Source organism: Myotis davidii, unplaced genomic scaffold, assembly GCF_000327345.1.
Source record: "Myotis davidii unplaced genomic scaffold, ASM32734v1 scaffold134, whole genome shotgun sequence".
Classification (NCBI taxonomy): Eukaryota; Metazoa; Chordata; class Mammalia; order Chiroptera; family Vespertilionidae; genus Myotis; species Myotis davidii.
The window spans coordinates 1,211,717-1,219,256 of NW_006288853.1; the positions used below are offsets into that span (position 1 = coordinate 1,211,717).

Here is a 7,540-nt window from a genome sequence, read left to right on the forward strand (position 1 = left end):
GAGCCCCGCCTCCCCTCGCCGCCTCTGTCCACGGCGCGGGCCGCAGCGCCACGCGGGACGGGCCTTGGCCTCGGCCCTCTCTGACCCAATCGAGGAGCGGGAGGGCAAAAGCCAGGCCCGCGACCGGAGCGGCGCGAAGGGCAGGGTTCCTAAGGCCCAACTGGGAAGAGTTCCCTTAAACTAAACCACTGGCGGCAGGTTCGAGTATCCCTCGGCGTCCCCGCAGCAGCCCCCGCAGCTTCAGGCTCAGCCCCGCCGCCGCCGAGAGCGGAACTCCGGGAGGCCGTAGGCCCCGCCTCCTCTCAGTCCGGCGCGTGCGCAGAGATGTTAATATACTAAAGTGTCCCTGCCTTCCTCTTTTCTCTGTAGCAGCGATGGCCGAGTGGTTAAGGCGTTGGACTTGAAATCCAATGGGGTCTCCCCGCGCAGGTTCGAACCCTGCTCGCTGCGGAAGCGGGTGGCTTCTCCTTTTTTCTTTATTATGTACGCGTCTTGCTTTCAAATGATAGCCCTTATCTTCCTGTTTCATTTCCCAGACGTGCTGGCTAAATGGAGCACGTCTACAGAAAACTTGAATGCACCAGATAAAAGCCAATAAATGTCAGTGCGACAAACATACACTCTTCACACTCAAAGATAAAAATCGTCCTTTGCTCTAAACGGTAAGCTAACAGTTTTAAAATCTTGTTCTTCAATGTGAAAAGCATAGTCGCAAAATAAAATTGATATAAATAGTTTTCAGGCTATGACCATCTAAACAAGCTATCATCTCATTAAAACTGATAACAAGGCTAATGGTCCCTCTCCTTCCATCTCAGGATTACCTTCAGCGGTTCCCCCACCACATCCAAAAGTGGTGTGAAATAGGGAGATAATAAAATATTTTGAAAGTTCGACTTCTAAACCATGAGATTATATTCACATAATGGAACAATATGCACATAGCCACTAAAATGATGTTAATGACATGGGAGGGCCTTCCCGGTGCATTGCCAAGTGCAAAAAGTTGGACAGTTTGTAAAACAATTTATATTATGATCACATTTTTGTTCAACAGTTCATTTGTGTGACGAGAATGGGAGAAAAAGAGAGAATGGATGGGGGGCTGGGAAGAAATAACAGTAACTTTTATCTCTGGATGGTGGGATTTAAATTTTCTTAACAGTTTTTAAACTAGTTTCCAATCATATATTGACCCAGTGTTTTCTTAATAATAAAAGAAAATTGTGAGGTTAGTCTTTGAGACCCTGGACAACCCCTTCTGCTCCCTTTCCGTCCACCTTTCCCTTTCTCCCTCCCACCCCATACTGTCCAGATGTCCTTGGGAGTTCCCTGACACCTCACAGCTGGAGACAGCCTTCTGTGATACCCAAAGTACATTCCCCCACACAGCCCCCATCCCACTGGATACAATCACCACATTCACATCTTCAGTCCATCCTCCCTACCCGATCCCATCCTCTTCTGCTCCCATTCAAGTCACTTATAAATAACTGCATTGGTTTCCTAGCTCATCTCCTTCCCTGTTTTAGTCAGGATCACACTGAGCTCCAAATGACGGAAAACCAAACTCCAGTGACTTAAACACATAGGGCAGTGGTTCTCAACCTTAGCTGCACATAAGAATCACCTGGGAATCTTTTTAAAATCCTGATTGCTGGGCCTCATCCTCCGGAAATTCTGTTTCTTTGTTATGGGATGGGGCCACAACATTAGTAACAAAGAAACAGAATTTCCGGAGGATGAGGCCCAGAAATCGGGATTTTAAAAAGATTCGCAGGTGATTCTAACGTGCAGCCGAGGTTGAGAACCACTGACATAGGGGTTTCTGTCAAATCTGGGAGTAGGCACTTCTCCGATGGAACAGCGGACAGGGTTGTTTCCCGCGTTCTGCTCTGCCATTCTTAATGCGCTGACTCTAGTTTGACCAAATCTCTGTCCCTGTGGTCAACAGAGCCCCGGCTTTGTTCCCAAGATTATCTGCTGCTGATCATAACCTCGTTGTCTTGATGCTTAAATGAACGGTCTTGCGAGGCAGGAGGAGGTGGGTGGGTCAGGCGCGTGCGCAGAGATGGGTCGGGCCAGTCTGAATCGGCTCTCTGCCTCGGTTTCCCAATTCCACTTGCCCAGGAATTTCCCTGGCTTCTAACTCTCCTGCCTCACTTACATGTATATCTTGGCACAGTCCCAGCTCCTGTGCAAGGCTGACTTGAGGGTTAGATTCATTTTAGAAACTAACTTATTTCTAAAATGCAGGCAGAGGCATTCAGAGATGTTATCTGTAGCTTTTCCTGTTCCTGCTCTTGCCATGAAAACTAGCCACGATATCGTTCAGATCTACTTGTGACAATGTGGATTCGGTTTACGTTCAGCCAGGCTTGGGAAATGACCACTGCTCAGGCAGATGGATGCTTCCCGAGCCCCTCACCTCTAACACACTATCTTAGCACCACCTTCGAGTGGATGTCTTTCTAAATTATTCTTTGTTTCTCCCCCACCGCTTTTTCAGATTCGTTAAAAAAATAATAACCGTCTAACCATTTTTCTCAAGACTGTCTCTACAAAACATGCAGCCTGTCACTCACTGACTAAGCTGTATAACCCTATTTCAATATTTTATTTACTCTTTTTTATTACCTATTATTATTACTACAGCATTTGAGAATTTCTCATTAGAGGGAATGCTTGACTATTGGGGAAATAAAAAGATATTTTCATCTTCCCAGCAAAACCCACCACTCAAGCTGTAACATTTCCCAGTTATGACTCTTCTGCAATCCCACTGATTCTGGTGGGTGCTATCCACTTTTTAAAGATGATTAAATTATCAAACTGCTTGTATGTGGTTATTCAGGTACGGTGGGGCCAACAGGTCAGGAGAAGATTGCCACTGAAAAGATCATGTGTTACAATTCCCAAAGGGAGGAGAGGGGCATGCCACACCAGGGGGTCAAAGCAGGTCTGCCTGAGGGCGAATTTTTGGCATTGAGTTGACAGAGTAATTTGAGTTAACGAGCTCGGTCTCGGAACGAATTAAACTCGTAAGTCAAGGCCCCACTGTATTTTGGATCCTGAGGAAGGAGCAGGAGAGGCAGGGGAAGCAGGGTGAGGGGTGGCTTGTCTGAATGGTTTCAGCGGCTGTGCGGCATAGGAGTTGTCCCTAGCTGTCTGGTGCCTGGCCTTGGGGTGACTAGGGCAAGGGGTTAGGTCCCTGAGTGTAAGAGCTCCAGAAGGAGGGGGTGAAGGTGTGGGTTCAGGGATGCTTCATGGCAGATGTGAGGCACGCTTGCCGGTGAGTTCTTTTTTGTCTTTAGATACTGGCTAGGCCATGGAAGGGGCAGACTCCCCAGATGTCAAAGCATCAGAAATACAGAATCAATGAAGGCACGATTTTTTAAATATAAAAAATAACATTTTTAACAGAATTTTAAAACCATTTCAGTCAGTAGCACAGCAGGAAACAGAGCACACTCAATTTGGGACCATTCTAAGTAGGCCTGTTACAAAGGTAAGGAGCGGGGGTAGAGAAACCACAAGGAGCAGCAAAGTGTGTCACCGCCCTCCAGAGGGGCTGGGTGCCCCCCAGGACGCAGGAGAAGAGAGTTCGGAGGAGGAGCCGTGACCTTCCTTTAGGGGACACACAGGCTAGAGGACCCCAGCAGGGAGGGCTGCACCTCCTTACACTTCTCCCTCCCCCTGCCTTCTCACTGGGCCTCCCCATCGGCCAAACTCAACCAGTCAGCCAACACAGTGGGGGGACAGGACAGAGAATGGGCTGGAGAGGAGATACTGGGGACTCTCCCTTACATAAAACTAGGGAAACAAAGAAATAAAAATAATTACCCACACACCAGCATTTTAACATTCCAACTTCATCACCATGGCATATTCCTTCCTGTTCTATATGTATAGAGTTTAATATACAGTTACATTAAAAGTTAAATTGTTGACTGTTTCAAACCTACAGAGATGCACAGAAAATAATATAGTACATAGCATATTCTATATTTTTTCATTAGAATTATCTCGTACGCTTTGCTGCTCCTCTGTCTTCATAACCATGGTGTGTGATGGCTCTATGATACACTGCACAGCAGCTACATCAGAGTTAGTGAGCAACTGCTGCACACGTGGGCTCCTTCCTTGTTTCTAAAGACTAATGTTAAATAATGTTGTGATGTACATCTTTGAGATAAGAGCCTTTTCCATATTTTATGTTAATTCTTTAGCGTCTATATCTCTAAGAATAAGTCTATACTGAAGCAAAGTACATGGACAATTTCACGGCTCTAAATACATATTGCTACATTGCATTGCTAACGAGTTGTGCCCAAGTACAGTGCCAGCAGTAATGCTTGAGAAAGCTGGGATCATGGAACCCTCATCTACGCTGAGTATTACCGCGTGCAGCCTTTTTTTTTCTTCTTGGGTAATTTAGTAGGTAAGAACACTCCTCGTTTTCACTTAGTTTGCATTTCCTTGATTACTGCCAGAGTTTCTATGTGTTGCCATATGTGTTTACTAGTTGTATTTCCTGTTTCATTCCTGACCTTCTATTGTATCAGCTATTGGTCCCTAAAGCTGCTCCTGAAATTGACCCTTGGGGGAATCCTTATTGAAAACAACTGAGTGTCATGGATGGTAAGAGAGCAATTTCAAAGGAAAGAGGCGAATGAATTTCATGCTGGGGGTTATGGTCTTAATATCTACTTTTGGAGGAAGTGTATCATGCTATTAGAACAGGGGTCCTCAAACTTTTTAAACAGGGGGCCAGTTCACTGTCCCTCAGACCGTTGGAGGGCCAGACTATAGTTTAAAAAAAAACAAACTATGAACAAATTCCTATGCACACTGCACATATCTTATTTTGAAGTAAAAAAACAAAACGGGGACAAATACAATATTTGTATTTGCATGTGGACCGCGGGCTGTAGTTTGAGGACCCCTGTATTAGAGTGTCAGATTTGCCCACCCCTCCCCTAGTACCCTTCTTTCCCCTGCTCCAGCATTTTATATATATATATTATTGATTTTTTACAGAGAGGAAGGGAGATAGAGAGCTAGAAACATCGATCAGCTGCCTCCTGCACATCTCCCACTGGGGATGTGCCCACAACCAAGGCACATGCCCTTGACCGGAATTGAACCTGGGACCCTTCAGTCCACAGGCCGACGCTCTATCCACTGAGCCAAACCGGCTTCGGCAGCTCCAGCATTTAAAATAACTGGTGCAAAGCTAAATGCCACCTGAATGATGGTGGTAATTAATTCATTGTTACTTTCCATTCTCTGTTGGCATCATGATGGTTCAGCATTAGCTTTGGGGGATATTGAAGGTAGCTGGCTTGGATTCTGAGAAACGTGTGTCTATTATGGTCTGCCAGTGGTTCTCAGCCTTCCTAATGCCGCGTCCCTTTCATACAGTTCCTCATGTTGCGGTGACCCCCAACCATAACATTATTTTCGTTGCTACTTCATAACTGTAATGTTGCTACTGTTATGAATCGTAATGTAAATATCTGATATGCAGGATGTATTTTCATTGTTCGCGACCCACAGGTTGAGAACCGCTGGCTGTTGTTGTTTATCTTCTCTCTCTTTCCTTACCTGGCAAGCTGTTTGAGGAAGTATCTTCCTTGACCCACCAGGCTCCAAAACTGCAGGAGGTTCTTTTTATGTCAAACATCCTCCAATATTAGAAGTTTCACCTAAGAGAGCTTATTAAAAACGACCTTTTGCCCAACCGATGTGGCTCAGTGGTTGAGTGTAGTAGACCAATGAACCAGGAGGTCACGGTTCAATTGCCAGTCAGGTCACATGCCTGGGTTGCAGGCTCCATTTCCAGTAAGGGGTGTGCAGGAGGCAGCCAATCAATGATTCTCTCTCATCATTGATGTTTCCATTTCTCTCTCCCTCTCCCTGCCTCTCTAAAATCAATAAAAATATATACATATATTTTTAAAGCATGACCCTTGGACCTCACTGCTGGTGACTCTGATTCAATAGATATGAGATGAGCCCAGCAATCTACACTTCATTTAATGATGAGATGCAGGGGTATCTACTGACCACACTCTGTGAAACACTGGTATGGATCCTGGGGATAGGAAGTCAGTTTATACTGAGAATATTCATGGTAGAGGCAGGAACGGGGCTGGAAATAGGGGGGAGAGTACCGTCCAGTAAGGGCCCCTTCTGGGCCCATTCCCCAAGAGTGTCCTTGTGGCAGACATTGTGCAAATAAGACCAGAATTGGCTGGAGAAGGTAGTCAGTGTGTGGCAACTTTTTTATATGTAAGAGATGTCGTGGCCAACAAAACAACCTGTCTAGTTGATTCCGTTAGAATAATCTGGTTATTATTTCCCAGGAAAGAAGTAAAGGGAAGACCAGATAACACAGGCATGCCATTTATACAGCTTTGCTAGTTTAACACTATCGGAGTCTGTTCTCTGCTGATGGATGGGAGAAGGGACTGAACAAAGGCAGTTTGGACGCATTCCCAGGAAGATCTGGGTGACATGGGAAGGTGCTTGTCTGTTGGTCACACCTGTAAACAAATCAGTGGCCAGGATGGGTGTGGCCACTGCAAGCTCACTAAACCTGAGTATTTACATTTCTGAACGAAGGAGCGCGTTCCCTTGGCCCTTGTGCACTGGGCTGCTGGCCCCCCGGTGCAGGGCTGCTCATGGCCACGTGGGACCCACCTGGGCTGAGTCTGGACTGAAGGTACTGCTCCCGGGTCCAGCCTGGGACAGGCACGCTGGACACTGGCCCACCTTTCGGCTTTCCTGGAACCACAGCTGCCCCTCTCTCAGGGCTGGTTTCAGGGACAAGGGACTTGACAACCGAGGAATGTAACTCCATGCACATAAAGCCTTCTACCACCTCTCGTTCTCCCGTGGGTGCTCTGAAAGTGCTCATTTCAGAAGACCCCCAAGAAGCCCACTCCCACTCGTGTCTGGGAAATCTGGCCCACTGATTTCTCCAGCAACATACCCACACTTAATTCATTATAACATCACTTCATGATATGTAAGTACATTTTCAGTGTTGTGGTACCTTCCTCATCCCTATCTCCTGACCTTCTACAACAGCGGTTCTCAACCTTGGCTACAAATTAGAATCACCTGGGAATCTTTTTTAAATCCTGATTTCTAGGCCTTATTCTCCGGAAATTCTGTTTCTTTGTTATGGGGTGGAACCACAACATTAGTAACAAAGAAACAGAATTTCCGGAGGATGAGGCCCAGAAATCAGGATTTTAAAAAGATTCCCAGGTGATTCTAATGTGCAGCCAAGGTTGAGAACCACTGTTCTACAATGTACCTTTAAGCTTCCACATCAATCCTACCTCTGACCACAAAGTTTCTGATTTTTTTAAAAAAAACAGCCCTATGTGAACAAAAGTATTTCTTTTCCACAAAGCATTGCCCTCAGTGAACTGGCCTGAGCTGCTTGCAGAATTGCTGGGGTAAAATGTCTTTTTTTTTCCAGTTTACATTCAATATTATTTGTTATCAGTCTCAGGTGTACAGCATA

The 7,540-nt window shown here is 45.8% G+C and overlaps 1 non-coding gene across 1 annotated transcript; it reads left to right on the plus strand.

The window, feature by feature from the left end:
• Nucleotides 1-368: 368 nt before the first annotated feature.
• On the plus strand, nt 369-450 carry TRNAS-UGA. The gene has a single exon. It is a non-coding gene; the product is annotated as a tRNA-Ser (tRNA).
• The last annotated feature ends 7,090 nt before the right edge of the window (nt 451-7,540 follow it).